The following is an 18636-nucleotide window of genomic DNA, read 5'->3' as shown; positions in this document are numbered from 1 at the left end:
ATTCTTTAGCGCTAAATCGGGAACAGAATTGTAGAAGAATGCATACCCTGGTGTGCCCAGGTGGCAAACCGTGCTTCAATCTCAAAGCCATACAAAGCTTATGTAACCGCTGAAGGGTTTCACCATATGTCCATAAAACCAGGCTCTCTTAAGAATTCGATGAGGATACGTGAAGTTTCTTTGCGGGCTATAACTGATCCCTCGGGAAAGATAAGGTGTTGCAGGCGCGCATGCGGAAGGTCCTTTTTTTGCAGATTCTGCAGGAGAGCGTCCCTTTCATCTTGGAATTGCTGGCAGGACCACAAAAAGTGCTCAATGTCTCCTGTCTCGTTGCATGCCGTACAGTTCGGAGAATTGATTCGCCCCGTCTTAAATAACCAGGCCGGTGTATTAGCAGATCCTGTCCTTATTCGATATAGAAGTGAGGCTTCCTTTCGGTGCAATCTCTTGGTTATGCAGGGCATATGCGGTGGAACCCAAAGCGACGCAAAGTGATTTCGAATGTCAGATTTTTGCACTTGATTACTCTTTGGAGCCTTGATTTTGGGAGGATGATAGAGCGCTGTGTATTCAAGCGCATCAACTTTTTCGTTTCCCGATATACACCCGCCGTGGTTGCTCATTGGCTATGGTGTTGGGCTGCTGAGCACGAGGTCGCGGGATCGAATCCCGGCCACGGCGGCCACATTTCGATGGGGGCGAAAACACCCGTGTACTTAGATTTAGGTGCACGTTAATGAACCCCAGGGGGTCGAAATTTCCGGAGTCCCCCACTACGGCGTGCCTCATAATCAGAAAATGGTTTTGGCACGTAAAACCCCACAATTTAATTTTTTTTCCTGAGATACCAATGTGGGAGGGAATCCACTGAAACTTTACTGTGAAGCCTTTGCTGTTGAGTTCTTTCACGATGGCTAGTGATTTACGTGGGAACTTGAAGGATGGCAAACCACGGTATACTTGTGGTAACGCGGCCTTTGAGTCCATAAGGACCACATTCTGCGGAGGCAAAGTCTTTAGTTTGCGCAGAGCAGAAGCTACTGCTACGCCTTCCACAACTGTCTACGAGGCTATACAGTCCAGACGGCCAGACCACGTATATCTTAGAGGGGGAATATAGAATGCAGCTGCGCAGAGGTCTTCGTCTGCCATTGACAGAGCCATCTGTATATACTTGTAGGTGATTCGGGTAAGTCGTGTTCAGGTGTTCCAGGACAAATGACTTGGCTTCTGCAGATGGAATGCAGCTCTTTGACTGCAATCGTGGTACACTTAAGTTGCATGTGATGTCCTCGAATGTCCAGGGTGGTTCTATCCTTTCCCTCTTTCTCGGGCAGCGCAATCCTAATACGCGAAGCGTGTTCAGTGCTGCATAAAAATGTCAGCGCGGCCTGTTACCTATACATCGTAAGAGGGCTCTACCGGGCTTAGACTCACTCAGTCGTGGTAGCTGGATCATGAGAGCCTGGGAAGCCTGAAGTCGTAGAGTGCGTGACTCAGCTTCGTAGAGCACTTTCTTGTTTGACGCTGGCTGAGGGACTCCAAGGCAAAGTCGGACACCTTTTCTGTGGATGGCTTCTAAGCGCTCGTATCGGCTGTCTGAGGGTGACATCAGAGGTAGCTGATACAGGATCCGACTGGTAACCAACGCTGTATGTAGCCGTAGCATCGACGCCGGGTGGTTGCCCCAGCGTATGCCAGCGACTCGCTTGAGCACATGTAGCCTGGGTGACGATGACGCCACAACGTGGTCAACACCGCGGGGCCAGAATAGCCTGTGGTCTAAGGTAACGCCCAGAAATCGGACGTTGGTGACTTGTCGAATCTGGTATCCGTCCAAATTAAGCGTCAAGCGTGTAGATTTTCTTTTCACTCCAGGAAATAGTACGAAGGATGATTTCTCTGCTGATAGTGATAATCCAATCGTTGCCAAGTGGTTCTGAATGGCTTTTACTGCTCCCTGGGCTATTCGTGCGAGGCGGCGATGCTGGTAGCCTGAGACCCATATGCAGATATCATCGGCATATATAGATATCTTCACTGGTGTTCGATGGTTTAGTACTCTTCGGAGGCTACTCATGGCAATGTTAAATAATAAGGGAGATAAAACACTCCCCTGCGGCACGCCGCGAAGTATACGTATTTCATCGCTCAAGGTATCGCCAAGACGAACTCTGATGCGACGGTCATTGAGGAACGCATGTATGAAGTGCGAGAGATGACCCGTGACGCCTATAACTTGTAACTGGCTGATGATGGCTCTTTGAGACACGTAGTCGTAAGCCTTAGAAACATCCATGAAAACAGCAAGTGTCGACAGGCCTTCCGCACTGTTCCAGTTCTATGTGGCTTAGCAGGTCCAGCACATTGTCTTGAGCGCTTAGACGCTGCCGAAACACAGTCATGCACGATGGTAGTTTTCTACCCTGCTCGACATACCAAGTTAGTCTTGTGCACGCCATCTTCTCCATTAGCTTCGCTGCACAGGAGGTCAGTGATACCGCCTGTATGAGTACAGAGCTGCAGGATTCTTTCCAGGCTTCAGAACCGGTACCACCCATGCTACCTTCCATAAATATGGGATAGTCCCACTGGCCCACACTTGGTTAAAAATGCCAGCAAATCACGTCGTCTTTCAACCGGTAGGTTAGTCAGCATCTGATTACTAATAAGGTCAGGTTCCACCGCACAGCGACGTCGGAGGCTGCTCATAGCTAGTTCCAACTCTCTGAGTGTGAAAGGAGCAACCATTAGAGACAACGATAGCGGCGGAGGCGGGTTGGTTGTGCCGGCTGACCTGCCGGAAGAGTATATTTCAGCGAAGGCATTCGCAAGACAAGCGAGCGTCTTGCCTAACTTCAATGCTAGGGCTTCAAATGGCTTGTTTGGTCGAAAGTTTCCAGCAAGGTTATTAACGACCCACCATATCCTTGGAACTTGCGTGAAGCCCGATAGGCTTGCACAAAATGATGCCCATTGATCTCTTCTTAGTTTCCTTGTATAACGTCGAATCACTGCGTTAATCCTGTTATATATAGTCTTCATTGGTGGGTCGCCCTTCGTCCTCATCAGCCTCCGTTCCGCTCTTCTACGGGCAGCGCATAGATTTTTGAGCTTTAGATCTGGAGCGGGGAAGTGGTCGGGTAGCTTCAGCTCAGCGGTTGCCAATCTCTTGCTACGTAGCATGTCCGCGAACAGGTCTCCCGATGATTCGCTTAGGCCGTCCCTGTACGTATCCCAATGCGTCACAGGACAGGATCTTCGGCCGTTGGTTCTATATCCAGGAATGTTAACGAAGACAGGAAAATGATCATTGCCCATTCTATCTTTACTCGTCGTTGACGATGCGAGGATGTCCGCTGAGTGTAACGTCAAGTCAATGACACTGTAAGAGGCCGGTGATCGAAAAAACGTTGGCTGTTTGTCATTTACCACGCAGAGTCCTTCGGTGTTTAAAGCACTAACAATTTGCTTTCCACGTGCATCAATCACCTTGTCGCCCCAGAGAGTATGGTGCGCGTCGAAGTCCCCACATATAATCCTCGGAGCTGGGCAGCGGCTGCAGAGGTCTCTTATAATTTCTCCCATCGAGACTTTCAGGCGAGAGCTCACATATACAGAGGCCACGCTGAGGCTTCGGTTTCCCAGCGGCACTTGTACAGCACTGACTTCCAAGGCTTTGCTGCAAAGGTCTTGAACTGGTAGAACGTAATGTGGTATTTCACGTCTGACATATAGCATCGTGCTTCCGTGCGGAAATGTCGGAATACTTTGGTTTCCATGCGCAACAAAACCAACAATTGATCTGGAACTTGGAAGACCAGCCTCGGACAGGGCCAATATTGGCACAGGCATGTTGCGTAAGAAAATCGACAGTTCAGGTAAATGGCACGCAAGACGCGCGCAGTTCCATTGCATAATAAGTGGTACCTGTGGACGAGATGGTGAACATTGTGTCCTGACCGCATCCATATTGCTAGGTGCTTTAAGAAGAGGCAGAGCTTAGAATCACTGACTCGAGAGCCAGGACTACTTCGAGCATGTCATTCATCGAGCTCACCGGCATCTTCTCTATGTGTGATCGCAAGGCCTTGAAGAGAGCACGTAGCAGCTGCTGACAGTCCTCCTGTGGTGTTTTTTCATCGAAACGCGATTGGGGTCACTGATTGGGGTCACTAACTTCGCTGTTCCGGTTGTTCAGCGGTCTTCTTGTCTACGGCGCCTCTGTTCATTGATTTGACTGCTTTGGCCGGTCCGCTGCGCGATGGCACCACTGTGTCCTGGATTCCTGGAAAAGGCTTCAGGCTTGGAAAATCAGTTTCACTCTTTGAGCTCCATTTGATTTCGTCTGACTCTCTGCGATTCTCTGTCTTTTTCTTCGTCGTATTTTTCTCATCCTTTCTTGTTGGCCCCAAGATAAACGTTTTCTTTCGCTTTATTGCCGCTGCCCGCGTAGGACACTTGCTATGGCTAGCTGGATGACCACCACTACAGTTTGCACATAGAAAGTTCTCGCTGCACGCGCATGTTTTGAAATCATATGGTCCTCCACATCTCTTACACCGCTGCTCACCACGGCAGTACTTGGCCACATGTTCATAGCGCTGACACTTGAAGACCGAGGTGGTGTCTTAACGTAGTCAATGGTCTCGTGTCTTGTGAAGCCCAAGTTGATCTTCACTGGACGGTCTGTATCTGGAGCGAACGTAAGAACCACGGAACTGGTTCGCCTGGACTCCCGATCGGATTCGGAAATTTGAACGCGTCGCGTGACTCTCTTTGCATGGTAAACACCTTGTGATTTTAGGTATACCAACAGTTCCTCGTCAGTGTACCACTTCGGTACTCCTCTAATAATGCACGTGTTTTGCAGGTACGAATTGGGCACTCGTGCTGAGATTGCAGTCCCTGAGATTGACTCTTAGCTGAGAAGGGAATTCACATGCTCTTCTGTCTGTACATCTAGAAGCAGGGCTCCTTGAGCAGTAAATCGGCTCCTAACTGGCGATGCGCCAAGAATTTTTTTCAATTTCCGTAGACAGAAGAATGGGATTTACTTTTTTCAGGTCGGCTCCTTCTGTGGCAGGGGTAATAATTACTGGGATTCCGACGGCCCTCTTCTTGCGGTGACGCACAAGCCTGAAGCCTTCTTCGTCCAGATCTGGGATGTCAGCTATGTCACAATCATCAATAAGCGTAGACTCGTCGTCTGTTTCTGTAGCTTTGTATCGCTTACAGACACGGTTACTCTCAGGGTCAGTCGATGGCCACTGGCCCGCTGTCAGGTCAGGCGTAGTCATGACGGAGCTCTCGCCGCTACCAGATCGGGCTCTTCTGCAGGCTCCTATCGAAGCGATGGGAGGCGAAGGCCCCCCCGGCCTCCGGTAGGGAAGGTATCTTGGCGAGTCGTCCGACGTCTTCGGCAAATCTATTTTACATAACGTCGAAAAAATGCAAAGACACTAGGGAGCGAGACAGCAGTGCGAGTTTGCGAGAGTTTGCGTGCAACAAATGACCCGAGCGCTTACTTTTATTGTTTGTGCCTATGTTGGCTTTTATTGTCCGGCCAGTCTGTGTGGTGTTGCGACTTTGGGGTTGTCCCGTAGCGCTCGTCACCCGTTTCGTGACAGAGCGTTGCCAGCTCTCTAGTTGGTAGCGAAGACTCCGAGTCAGGCGTCGGTGAGAATAACAAAAGGGACTTTATACACTATATACAGGTCATTATACAGGACAAGATCGCATCGGCACTGGGGCTGAGAGCTAACAGCAAACGCGACTGTTCTCGCACGGCGACGTCCGGTGAGACTCCAACGCGTAACACATCTCACTCCACTCGAGAGCGGCACTCGGCTCACGGTGGTTCGGTGGATCCGGTTCTCCAGGCGCGGCGTCGGGGCTTATGAAGCCCCGAGAAACGATTGTCACTCAAACGGCCCAATACAAAGCCAGCACTCGACGGTCGTCCGAGAGGTCCAACCAGCGACCGCGCTGGCCACCCGCTTCAAATTTGCCGCGCGCGGTGACCTCCAGGGGAAAGGAAATACGGCGCCGGGCTGTCTAGCACTTCGTTGCACGTTTGGACATGTCGCTCGCCGATGCTCCTCCACAGGACGCCGTTGCCTGGCGGCGCAGCATCTTGACTTGTCAAGGGAGCGTTAGGGCGCTGTGCCTTTCGGCGCAGCCGTGGGTTTGTCCAAAGGGCGTTCGCAGGATAATTTCTGCATCTTGTAAATTCATAATCCGGGCTGGTTGTACGGGCACAGCAGTGGCTCATTGTTCTTAGCCTGATGCCTGATACAACAACCAGATGTCATTCTTCTTCACTAAGTCATGAATATAAAAAGGGCAGGTTCTTCGACAGGGCAGCTGTTTGGCAAGTATTATCAAATGAAGCCTGACATCACACTTCTGCAGTAGTTGTTACTCAACTATTATTTAGGTGTTCACTTTAATAGTGGCAAAGCCTGTACAGCTATTGGAACTTTCCTTCACATCTGCTGAGCTCTTTTGCCTCACACTTCTCCCGCTTTGTTCTTTGCTTTCAAGAATAGGGCGTTGATGACACTGCAGAATGGGCAAAACTTAGCTTACAACATGATACATATGGCTCTTGTTGATGCAGGGTGCGCATATAATTTTGCACTCGCTGGGGAAGAATCCATGTCAAAGACATGTGACAACAAGATCAAATTCATCAGCACCAAATTGCACTTGTCACCAATTAATGTTGCCATATTTGCAATGCTGCTAAAGTACTGTAATGAGGAGTTGAGGATTAATGTGTAGATTTATATGCATGTTAAAGAACCGCAGGTAATCAAAATTGATCATGTTCATGTCGTGGTTATGGCACATAAAACCCCAGATTTTAATTTAATTAAGTTTAGTTAGGATTAGTGTGTGTAATTCTGGCACGGGCATAGCTGCACAGAGTACATCTGCGTCTCTGCCCTTCCAGCAATGCATGCAGATGAGACACTTGCTGTGTAACTTATGCTACGTGGACACAAATGGTGTTGGCAAACTCTGTTTATTATGTTTCGCCACCGTGCCAGTCTGTGAAGGCTCTTTTTAGGCAACCTGTGCAAATCCAATCCGGTTGTTGCCCCGGTCAAAGATAGTGTAAATATGACGCATGAACACTTGTCCCAAGATCCAAAGGTTTCCTTCGCTGTATTCCTCAAAACCACTGTAACAGCGTACTTTGTCAGAGGACTGAACCTAGAACCAGAAAGCAAAAAAGAATTTTTTTTATGTTAGAAAGTACGCTCGTAGTTTCAATTCACCCAACGAAAATGAAGTCCTCATTTGGTCACTCTAATTTGTGTGGGACGCGAACATATAATGCACCCATATATTTTCCTTCATTCTGACAGAATTTGCTTGCATATCTGTAGACAATTATAGACCATAGGTGACAACCCAACACGTCCGTGACTGGGATCCATACTTATTTGAAGAAGACAGTGGCTGTCATAGTAAACTCCACAATCATTGATGGCTTAACAGAACATATTTCAACATTATACCATAAGCAGATAACAGCTCTGTAGAACCACCTGTTACCTGAACCATAGCCTACCATATGCTAGTGGGTATGTACTGTGGATGCCACGAACAGTGCACCTTTCTTCTGTTTACACATCGTGTCAGAGGATGTGTTTGCTACATACACTGCTGCAACAACACAGGGAAAGCTTCCTCTGGTACTCCGCAATTCAAATATTTGCTTGTAGCACTCCATGCACAACATTGTTGCATGCAGTGAATGTGTCTTGTAGTATATGGTTCTACAAGCACAAACAAAATTGGATTTGTCACAATTGATGTTGTATATAGCAAAATAATTACCTTTATTATTTTGCTGGTATGATGCATAGGTAATTTTGGTTATTTTAAAACAAAAGGCTTTCAATGAGATTCACATTATGAATAAATACTAAATAGGCCAAAGAACAATCACACAGGCTGATGGGTGTCAAGAAACACAGTAGCGCTTGCACAGCCTTCTGATGCAATGCAAGGTCCTGTCGATGTTGTAGAATTTTTTCTTCCAACGGAGGCCAGTGGTACAACTGGCCGAGCACCATGGAAAGCGATTGTCTTTGCACACTGTACTGTGGGCACTGGCAGAGAACAAGACAGATTGTTTCTTCATTGTCGCAGTGGTCACAGGCTGTGGTGTTGGCCATCTCTATGCGGTACACGTAAGCATTGATAAATGTGACACCCAACCATAGCCTACACAAAAGGGTTGCATCTCTTCGGGGGAAGTCTTGGTGGAAGTCGAAGTCTTAAGGTGGGATCCAAGGGGTATAAGCGGGAATGCATGAAATGTGGTTCAATCTACGAAATAATGCTTGCATGCAAGTGCAGCCTCCAGGGAACTGAAACGACTTTACACTTTCTCTGTGGTGAATACGTGGGTCCGAGACCGATTGCCCTCACCGCCTGGTTTTCTTCCCACTTAAGCTGTGCAGTGGGCGGATTTCACAAATCATACAAACTCTAAAGCATTTTTTTGCACTACTGTGAAATGCATTTGCAAGCAAAAATGTAAAATACTTTGCAATTGTACTGCTGCTTTTATGCTTTGCATCTATTCCCTAATTTATGGTCACCAGTTCTGACTTGGAGCCATAAAATCCAGTTGCCCCCTTCTCTCGTTTCTTTACCTTCTGGTCTCTACAATGCCTCTGCTGTCTTTCCAAACTCTGTGCGGCTGTCTCCTTCACAGGGACTTTGCACCTATCTCCAGGAATGTCAACACTGACCACAGAGAGAAGTAGTTAGTTTTCTTACACAAGTCGGCACGAAGCATAGATTTCTGACACTGTTCCCCATAAGCACACTATCTATATCTTGTACCACTGCCCTCAGTGACAAAACTTCAGAGATACTACTGCCTATGCCATCCACTGGATATGATGGCCTTCTCCAGGTTTCTTTTGCTGCTTTCACTTATCATACTATCTATACAGACTCACAAGCCTCCATTAAAGCCTGTATCTGGCTGGACTCAGGCAACACGGCTGTACACTTCATTCACTGCACAATATGAATCATTGACAAAGATGGTCACCATCTGCCTTGCATAGGTCTCATACCGTGCTAATTTTACTGGCAGCGAAATGTCTTCATATCCAGAAAGGCAGCTTCTTTCCAGCCCCTCAGAGAGCCAGTCAATCACATGTAATGACCTTTACCCCACTGGCCCAGACACTGTTCTGGCCTAAGCGAAGGTGGCTCGACAGGCCACGCTTCCGAACTTTCTCCTAGAGAACCATACAGCTGTCGTCAGAAAGTTCACTTATGTTGAAGTCATACACGCATTATCACAGACCCAGTGGACACAGCTGACACACCAGCCTGCTGCACCACAATGGGCCTTCAGCCATGGCAATCAGCCACTTACTGCTCCTGTCTTGGCACCCAGCTAATAGACAAACAGCACATACTCCGGGGCTGCACAGCCCTCACTGAGCACTACTGATGGGCAATAATGATCCTCCACCCAACACTGAGACTTCAGGGCCTGAACACCTTGTGCCTTTCCACAAGTCACCTTGAGAGACGTCACCTCATATTCAAGTTATTACTACTTTTCATATACAGTGTTAGAATATGGCCAATAATTTTTGAACTGGCCTCCTTACTTTCCCCTGCCCTGATGGAACCGCTTCATGAGAGTGGATACCTTATTCTTTTTAACTAATTTTCTTTATATGAATGCCTGAACAACACTGTACTGAAGCTGCCGCCAGTGCTGCCTTTTTCACAGAACACCGTATGGCAATGAACATTCATATTTATTGGCTCCATTCGTCACTGTAGGCACTGCATGAACACGTAATAGCATGCCGTTAGCAATAATGCCAGCTGTGCTCACCGTCCCTATCCCCATCGCCCCATTCACTCAGCCCTTTAGCGGGCTTTAAGGAGACTGTTTATGTGGTGTCTGCAGCAGGTAGTTGCTCCTATCTCTTATTCAGCAGCCACTTTCTTTATTCTTCTATACCGAGTGCTATAAGTCCCAAAAAAGTTTGAGTGACGTCTTCCATCTCATTGTGACTTCAACTTGCAAACTACACTGCTGGGCCGTGCATGTGCTCACTACTTGAAATCATTTTGACAAGGTTAACCTCCCGCTGCTCAAGCTTTTAATACTTCATTCAAGTTCGTACTAGAGTTTTTCTTGTGCACTCAACGTCATACTTAACCCAAACATACCTTAAGTGCCTTTCTGCTCCTCCTATAAAGGGTGCTGTATATTTCTGCTTAGAGTACCTTGAATGTGCTAGCTTAATGCATCGTCCTTCCAAAGCTTCAATGTTTGCTTCTTATAACCTGTGTTTTTTGAAATTAAATCACTAAAGCTGTTTCCTCATTCTTAAAGTTAAGTGTGATGGCTGCTGTACAATAAAGTTTAATACCTTCAATAAGTTCCCAGGAAGCACAATTTGGCTGCTAGCTAGGTTGATAAAGCTTGAGCAGGCTAGAAGCAGCTAGAACTATGTCAAGCTATAGTTTAAACATCTTCAAGATGGCTAGCACTTGATGTCTCTAACCTATACTCACTAGCCATTGTGAAGATATTTAGTTAGAAAAAATACGTAAAAATTTCAACGCCATGGCTAGCACTTGAGGATTCCAAGCCATATGTTTCTAGCCATTGTGAAGACAATACTTAGAAAAAGTAATAAAGGGCAGCCTCAACGAATTGAAGGGGAGGTCGGCTCGTCAATTCATAGAGTGAGCGGGGGGGGGGGGGGGGGTGACACGGTCAATTTTGTAAGCACGGAAGTTGCCGGCTTGCTTCACAAAAGGTGAGGGGATAGTCGCATTGATAGAGCATATGAAACCCCTTGTATCGTAATCAGCAGCACAAATGGAGTGCGTGGAAACCGATTCTTCATACATTTCCACCGCACATTTTGAAATGTGCGTGTTCACTGGTTCAAATCTGGCGCCATATTGATAGCATGCTGCGACTTGCAGCCCGCAAAGGGGGCACGCAGTTTAAAATGTGCATAAAGAGCAAGTAAAAAATAAAACATATGCTGTTCAAAAATTTTAACTGTGCATTAGAGTTGTTTTAAAGGGAAAATATGTAAGCAAGAGAAAAGATTACGAAGCTTTATCCAAGCACAGTACCGGTATCGCAGGTGGCGCGACATGCAACAGTGCATTAACAGTGCATGTAATGGCTCGTTCATGCTATTCGCTTGCTTGAAGTGATACGACTTTTCGAGTGGAGAACTTTGGATCGTGTTCTAAAGAATGGGAGCAACAAAACCGCTTTATTTTGATTGGGTAAGCGATTTTATTATATGATTGAAGGGTTCCTACATTGCTGAAAATCATGTTGCACGATTTGAAAGGCACTAACGTCAGTTAACGTTTCCCATTGTTGCATTTATGCAGTTATTGACGGAGCCTGTTTCAGACTGCAAGTTTTTTAGGTTTGTTAGCAGCATTTCTTTTCCTTTTGCTTCTTTACAACTTGAGTATGGTACTGGCTTTGAGGCTACGACGGGAGCTGTGCAATTTCGAGACTGACTCAATAAGCAGTTGTGACACTATATTCATCACTGTGCACTGTAATTAAATATGATCACATAAACAACACTCGCACGCTGAGACTACAGACGTACAGTAAGTTAAATCACAAAAATATTGCATGAAAGTCACCTCAACACCATTTTTGGACCGTCCAAATTGGGAAAAGAACTGGTAATGGTCCAACATTTAACTCATGGAAGTGTGTCCACTCCACTATTACACATGAAGGTAATGCAATAATACCAACAGCAGGCAGCAGACAAGTGCGGTCGTCGAAGGTAACAGCCGCCTGCAGCTGAGGCCTCTTTTGTACACTGACAGTTGATGAGCAGATATGTATGATGCTGTTTCAAGGGAATCCACAAAGAAATAAAATAAAATAATCAGCAGTTCATAAGCATCCGTATGCAACATTTCACTAAAATTGAGCTTTTAAAGTGGTTCAAAAATGCTTCAAAAATGGTTCAATAAACAGGTGCTACATGCTATCTTGAGTGCAAAAAAATTATCACCTTTATGCATTAGCTAAATGAAACTTGGTTGAGAAATCTAGTATTGTGCGACTCTTTTGAATGTTCTTGTGTGAAATGTAAAAAGCCTATCCGCAAATCATGGTGAACCTTAAGTTACTTTTGCGTGTATTATTTTGGTTGAATACATATAATTTATTTTTTAAATTTGTTTCAGTAAGATACCTTAACCATCAGTTGGCCTTCCTTCTATTTTCACTGAACAGTTTCTGCGCTGCACTAACCCATGTGACTGTCAGGACAGCTGTGTTGCTTTCAGTGCTGTCACAGAGTAGTGTGAAGTCAATGTAGTCTGCATCTTTTTTCATTTTTATTGTTCTGAGGATATGAATCTTTTCTTTTCTCTTTCTCTTTCTCTCTCTCTCTCTCTCTCTTTGAGCATCTGTTTTCATTTGGAGGTCACATTTGTAATTCTCTGTAAGCTATCACTCTTCATATGACATTCTACCTGTCTCACTACAAGAAGAATGCCTTGGGTGAAGCAATTGATAGCTTCCATTGAATGTGACCTTGAAGTAATGTAGGCTGGGTTAATTTGGCTGCAGAGAGAAAGCAATGACAATAAACTTGAGACAAGAAACAAGGCTAAAACAAGGTGCATTTTGTTTGTTGAATAGTGAGCTATCACACTTAAACTGTTTCCTTGACATATAAGCCAGTGCAGCTTAGGGCTGTTAATAATGTGTTGTTATTTTGCTATTCTAACTTAATTAGTCATTTGTACGACCTGCATTAGCTTATCAATGTTGTCTGAATTCAGAGGGTGCTAGGAATGAACCATCATGAGATAATATGCTGTCACACACTATCAAAACAGTGGCAGATCGGCTGACAAACTGCTGCTTGAGCATCATCTGCGACTCAAGGAAAATGTGATGCATTTTATAAACTTATTGCATAGAATTCTTGCTGTATATTGGGGCATATATTAAAGTGAGCCATACTTGGATTTATTGGTAGGGAACCTCTAGCTTTTTAATTTAGTTATAAATAAAAGTCTGAACTCTAGCTTGCCAAATTGTGATGTTTAAGTGCTGTCAGCTTCAGGAAAGGGGGTTTTATGTTATGCTATTTGTCAGTAAGAAAAATAGCCTTTCCTTTTAGAAATTTAACATATCCAATGTGAATTTGAGATAAGAACAATGATGATAAGGTTACATGGTCTTGAATTGTAACCAAAGTGACACAGACAGAGACTAGAAGCAGACAGGACGATCGCACGTCCTGTCTGCTTCTAGTCTCTGTCTGTGTCACTTCGCGCTACAATTCAAGATCACGTTACCATACCAACTCGCCCAACTTTCTATCCTTTTGGATGATAAGGTTGTTTGTCATTGTTTGTGCTGACGAGATACTACTTATTTCTTCTAGCAGTATACCACAAAATTCTTGTCTCGTTTATATACCAAGAATGAATAGCTGTCAACTCACTAATTATGCTATGGAGCCTCAATTACGTGTTTATTTATAGAGAAATATTACTAATTAATACATTACCTTTTAGTGTTACTGCTCAAAACATTCACGAAGTGTAGTGTGGTTTCAGGTATGAAAGAGAAGTCTATTCATTTCATCAATACTCAGTCTAGCGGTCTCATGGTATCAGACACAGCTGACGCGCGCACACACACACACACACACACACACACACACACACACACACACACACACACACACACACACACACACACACACACACACACACACACACACACACACACTTTGACCATGCTGCGAAAACAGATCATTCAACACTCGACAGAATAACAGGGGAGAGTCCTTGTGCATTTCAAAAAGAAGCGCGCAATCGGAAGGGTCAATTTGATGGCTTTTAGTGACGAGGCCGTTATATCATCGTCAGCTACTGCACTGAGCCAACTGGCCCGTGCTGGAGTTGTTTGTGAGGCCACAGGAATTCCAACTATGGTTTTGGTGATCTGAATAGTCTCCTGCTTCACGTCTAAAAAAGTGCTGCACGTGGAGTACATTTTAAACTAGGTGCATAAAATGTGATGTAATAATTGTTTGTGCTGCTCAAGGAATTGAGGCTCCATGTCATAATTGTGGGGTCAGCAACTACCTAAAAAAGCACATTTTCATGTCAGTATTCTCTTGATGAATTTCTCTATAAGCATTGATTGATTTTAAAAGACTAATAATTTTGAAGTACATATTGTTTTACAAATTTACACTGCTGATGTCTTGTGTTAACTTGTGCAGAGTACTAGAGACCACTGAGCCCGCCAATGCTTGTGTAAGCAGCTGCGCCCCTCCCCGAAGTGGCACGAAGAAGGAAGTTCCGTAGCTGGGATGTCATCGACGTACTTTCTGCATGGGAGTCTCGGTTGTCAGTGAAAGATTGCATCGAAGTATTAAAGGGTGAAAATCAAGCCTTTTCAGTTAGCAGATATGGTAGGCCTCCTAATCAAAGCATGGCTCCAGGGCCCACAAGGAGCTCTTCGTGGTAGGCCAGCCACAGTTCAGTTGTAATTCCAATTGATAACTTCTGAAAGCACCCGAAATCAGTTTTGTGTGTGTGTATTGAGAATTGTAGTTTTTTCAGCCATGATTTAAGCAAATTAAGTCTTTTCGGTTGTGAATTCACCTTTGCTGCCTTTTAAGCTTACGATTCCGTCCAAGTCTTAGCCTGTTCTTTCTCTGCGCTCTTTGCTTCATTTGAAAATAAAGACTACTACATTTAACGATGCTCTCAGAAAAACTAATTGGTCCCTGTACCCATTTTATAAACATGAATTACCATTTTAACTAAGACAATTTTATTTTTTGCTGCATTGATAATTGAGATTTCTAAGTTGCATTTACTGAGGACCCACTATATTAGTCATATTCATAGCAACAATACGGAATCACATTTCTGTTTATGAAATAAACTGTGTTTTTTACTGCTCCCTTAAGCATCCATGAGCCATTATGGAAGGTTGTCTCTGTGTAGAGACAGGAAACAGCCTTTCTGCATGCTGTTTTATCTTGCTTAATATGTACTCTCCACATACTTGCACTTAGTTCTGCTGCCATTAGTACTGCATGCGACTGCTTAGAGTCCAGTTTACCTGAGCTGATGATGGTATTTATTGGCTGTATTTGTTTGTGGAAATGGCATATATAGCTTTTGCGTATGGATCCACGTATTTTCATATCAGTGAAAGTCTACTGGCACATAAGGTGCACATGCAGTGCAATTTATTCATGACCTTTGGAACAAAAGGAATAAAATCGTACATTTGTTGCAATATTTCAGACAGACATGCTTATTAAGTGCACTGCTACAGTCTGTAAGCATGGTTTAGTATGCTAAAAGTTGCTTTTTCTGTCATAAATGTGTGGTAGCAGATGTCAGACTTTGTATGAAAACCTCCAATAATGTTTGACTACCAATTTCGGTACACATTAAAGTTGGCGAGTGCCGATGTCATTTCATCACTAGAAATGCTTATACTTGCACATGCTTAGGCAAAAATTGTTGTCTTGCAGTTGAAAAGGAAGGTGTGGGAGAATTACAGAGCACAAGTACATTTATTTGTGAACGTTGGGATAACTGTTTCGGTTATGGTGCTATGTATTGACAAAATATATTTTATTACACTGTATTCATTACTTCTTTGAATGATTATCAGTTTAGTATTTATGCAATGTTACAGTGGCATGGGATCAAGGGCTTGACATCTCATCTGGTTGGTAATTGGCACAAAAAATACACTGACCAAAGGCTAAGTGAAAATTTCACTATGGTTGTCGCCTTGATTGTTCTTTTGTAGTCGCATGTAAAATAAGAATTCAACCTTCTAAGATCATAAACATGGTAAGTAGAACTAACTATAGCACCTACAAAGCTGAAACAAGCCTGAACATTGGATGTCTACACTGCAAGGCACTGCAGTCTAGGCAATGTAGACAGTGTCTACACTGTCCGCAGCGCTTCCCAAGGTGACTACAAACTCTAAATGGGGAGAGCATTAGCTGAGCTACCAGCTGGCTTGTAGAGGTCTAGGTCTAGGGTATAGCTTACAAAAAAATGTTACAAGCTGTGGCCTTAGCTAGCTCAAGCTGGAAGGTAGACGTCTACAAGCTAGCTGCATGCTTCCTGGTTTAACTGCGTAAAGGAGCAACAGTTTACTTCTTATTTAGTACCCATGCAGCGCTCCTTTGCAGTAAATATTATTGTTATTTAAATGCTGCATTGTTGTGATTCAACATTTTCTAAATTTAACATTTCCCATGAAACTCCTGAAGTTCTTATTTGCAACTGCATCACACTACTTAGAAGAGCTAACCTTCCTTGGCACATATTTGCTGCGAATTGATCTCTAAATACAACCTCTGGTTTCAGAACAGGTTTTCGGCTGTTGTGAAGTGTCTGGAACCTCTTGTAAGAAGGCTAAATAATGTAGTGGGCAATGTAGACAATGTTGCATAGTCATGAGTTGCGCAGGAAAATTACACTTGAATATTTCCACCATGCCATTGGCTATACAAGCGACAGATACTGAAGCACTCAGTTTGGCCCCACTCAGCCGCGCATTCTTCAGAAACTAACAGTACAAGTTAGTAACCTGATTCTGACACAGAGTTTGTCAACCGCCCCGCTTCCTTTTTTTTTTTTAGATTTTGCCATGAGCTTGCTGTGAGGCTGCTGCTGACACTTCATACATGAAAATTACTGTCACCTGTTGTAGCTCGCATGTACTATGCTGTTGGTAGCGAAATGACAGCGCATTTATTGCATAAACATGAGCCAAGAAAAGACAACCTACTTGCTTGTCTTGCATGTAACCGTTATGTCAGTTGTGCCGTGCTCATGCACATGCCGTGGACTTACATCTTTATTTTCATCACCCTCCAGCCAAGCTAATCTGTGCACCTTCTTGGCCTTCCAAAAGAGGGCTATATGCTACCTTTCCAGCAAAATTGTTTTCGTCTGAACGTTTCTCTACACAAGAGCATGAAAAGTGTTGACTCCGAAATGCAACATATGCATTGGTGACTCGCTCTGCCAGTACAAAAGGGCAAAGTATGGCAATCGAAGGCAACAACAAAATGCACAGTACACTTTGTTCCCCTGCTAAAAGCAAACTCTAGCGAAAATTCGAATAGAAAAACTATAGTGGCCCTATAAGGTTATCAACAACAAAGGTTGCTAGCCTATTAGTCTAATAAGTTCTTATAGAAAGAAACAGCAGCCTATTTGTCTGCTGGAAACCAATAACCCAGTTAAAAATGAAAGAAAAGACTGCTGAGATGTCTGTTTTTTTTTAATGCAATTAAAGCATTGGGGTGAACTGGCCCCAATTGTTTCTCAAAGGTATGACACTCAGTTTGAGAAGCATACTCATATGCACGTGCTCTTGAATAAAGATGTTTCCTCCTCATATGCACATGTCATGTGACACACACGAATAACAATTCGACGCAGTGCGACATAGCCACCATTTCATGCAATATCTTTCACATGCTACTGTCACGTGCAAGCAAAATTTGGTTCCCAATTAGTGTTAGCGGTTCAAAACAAATAGGTAAATTTGTTTGACAGATTTATACCTTCAACGAAAAGGTAAACGCTGCTCTCCATGTCCAAACAGCGAAGGTCTCTTATTTGAAGATTTGCATTATCATCATCATGATTATTAACACTTGTGTCGTTTCATGACATTCCTCATCCCGTGATTTATTTTAAATTCCAATACGAATTCCAGCACAAATATGCATGACCTTAGTCTGCTACTACAACTTACATGACCAGAAAATTTTATCTGTGGTACTAATACATTAAGCAATGGATCTAATGTGTATATCTATTAGTTTTCAGAAACACCAGCTATTAGATATTGTATGTGTAAAAGTACAAATTGCTTCAAAACTTGTGTGTGGCTAATCTAAATTACCGGAGCACTATTTATATTATTGATTAATTATTGAGAAAATATTGCCAACCGGCATCAAGAACAGTGCATCAAGTGCAGTCCTCTGACATCTTGTGTATTATTGGTCATAGTCAGTTCCGTTTTCCTGTGTGGTTTCTTTCCTTATTGCCTTGACAAAATAACAGGGTGACTTACCTGTAGAATGTAGTCTTTAGCTTCAAATTCAAATTGCCTGCCACCGATGGTAAAGACAGCTTTGGGCATTTTAGGAATGTTCTTGCAACTCACACGATACTGGAAAAAAAGTTGTGTGCTGCTTTATCTCACATTCCTAGGCTATTATGTGTTGATATAATGTCACGCATAAACCAATATGTTACATGTAAGAAGTTTCACTATTTTAGACTGTACAGGGTGAGTGACCTGCTGACACTTATTTGCCCATGGGCTGTGAGAAGCAGATGGCAAGTAATTAACACAGAAAGTTGGGCTACTTAGTGTTGATGCATAGTTACTAGCGCTAACAAGACTAACAAAAAAAAGGTGGGACAGGCTCTGTCCTGTCCCACTTCCCCCGTTAGTCTTGTTAGCGCTATAGTAACTATGTCACAGTATATGACAAGCTATCAAACGAAGAGAGTACACTAGTGAATGAAGCAAGCTCA

At 44.0% G+C, this 18636-nt stretch overlaps 1 long non-coding RNA gene across 1 annotated transcript; it reads left to right on the top strand.

Annotated features, from left to right (window-relative positions):
• The first annotated feature begins 10887 nt into the window (after window positions 1–10887).
• On the top strand, window positions 10888–18182 carry LOC142590357 (uncharacterized). The gene is made up of 3 exons (XR_012830079.1): window positions 10888–11313; window positions 11425–11462; window positions 14313–18182. It is a non-coding gene; the product is annotated as an uncharacterized LOC142590357 (long non-coding RNA).
• The last annotated feature ends 454 nt before the right edge of the window (window positions 18183–18636 follow it).

Source organism: Dermacentor variabilis, chromosome 1 (assembly GCF_050947875.1).
Source record: "Dermacentor variabilis isolate Ectoservices chromosome 1, ASM5094787v1, whole genome shotgun sequence".
In the NCBI taxonomy this organism is placed as follows: Eukaryota; Metazoa; Arthropoda; class Arachnida; order Ixodida; family Ixodidae; genus Dermacentor; species Dermacentor variabilis.
Note: the sequence above shows the minus strand (reverse complement) of the source record. Positions and strands in the feature narration are given on the sequence as shown.